Source organism: Xenopus laevis, chromosome 1S, assembly GCF_017654675.1.
Source record: "Xenopus laevis strain J_2021 chromosome 1S, Xenopus_laevis_v10.1, whole genome shotgun sequence".
NCBI lineage: Eukaryota > Metazoa > Chordata > Amphibia > Anura > Pipidae > Xenopus > Xenopus laevis.
The window spans coordinates 175,779,000-175,780,369 of NC_054372.1; positions in this window are offsets into that span (position 1 = coordinate 175,779,000).

Consider the following 1,370-nt stretch of genomic DNA (forward strand, 5'->3'; position numbering starts at 1 on the left):
ACTGTAGTTCGTCGCCCCTGTCCCCTTCCTTTAATTCACTCAAATTTTCATGATCAAGACCAAAGCAATAGGGATTGGCACACGGGAGATTTCAAAAACCGATTGTATCTCCTGCTCATCCCCAGTGTTTCTGAACCAACGTGGCTGTGGTTGGGAAGCATGCCGCCCCCTAATATCCTGCCACCCTAGGCCTGGGCCTTGGTGGCCTCTCCACAAATCCGGGCCTGGTTGGGCCCCATTTACCAGTCATGTGACAGTTTTAGCATCAGCCAGCCCAGTGGCCTGTTCTTCTTGGGTTGTGTATTTTAGTTGCAATGTTTGGGCATCACTATGTGCCCCAGCAACTTTACTTCATACTTTCAACCATTTGTCTTTCCCTTTCCTTTGCCAACCCCCCACTTCTTATTCCTTTTTTCTTTGTTCTTCCTTGTCTTCTACTCTTCACATCTTTCATGCTTCATGGGTTAGCTTTCATGTTTCCTTCAGTCACTTCCCATCCATCCTTCATATTTCCCATATAGTATGTGTCACTTGTCACTGTGCTTTCATCTTTATTCACCTCTTGATTTCCCCACCATGTCTCTCCTCTCATCCGTCACCTATTCATCTCTCCAAACACAACTGCTCCAACTTTTAAGACATTTTCCATATGAATATAAGTGCTATTTCCTTCATACGCTATTTCTAATCCATATAAGGAAAGGAATCCCATGGATTTTAGCATGAATATGATATCACATTGTTTGATAAATAGTAAGAAGCAGATTATATATGTTATAAGCATTCTGAATGACTTATATGTTTATAGTTACTTCCTTTATTATGGTTATTGAATGAATTAATACATTTACTGTGCATTTATTGTGCGTAGCTGTCAGGCCAGTGTGTGTAGCTTGCGTTGTTGGGTATTGCCTCTGGCTGAAGTCATGCAGAGAGGAACATTCTTTGGAAGGCTCTCTGGGTGGGAATGTACAGTGTGATGCTCTTTTTGTGTTTAAAGGAGAAGGAAAGCTACGGAAGCATTTCATTGCCAATAGATAGCTGCAAAAGAGCAAGCTATAACTCTATATTTATTCTGCAGAATGCATTACCATACCTGAGTAAAAAGCTCTCTATTTTTTTAGGAAAGCAGCTGCCATATTAGTTTGGTTTGACATCACATCCTGCCTGAGTCTCTCCCTGCTCACTTATAGCTCTGGGCTCAAATTACAGCAGAGAAAAGAGAGGGTAAGGAGCAAACTGAGCATGCTCAAGCCCAAGCCCTGGAGGTTTAAGCTGAAAACAGGAAGTCTGATACAGAAGCCCATGTGTACACAATAGAAGGAAAGAAATGTGAGCTATCTTTTGACAGAGGACTCAGAGCAGCATTA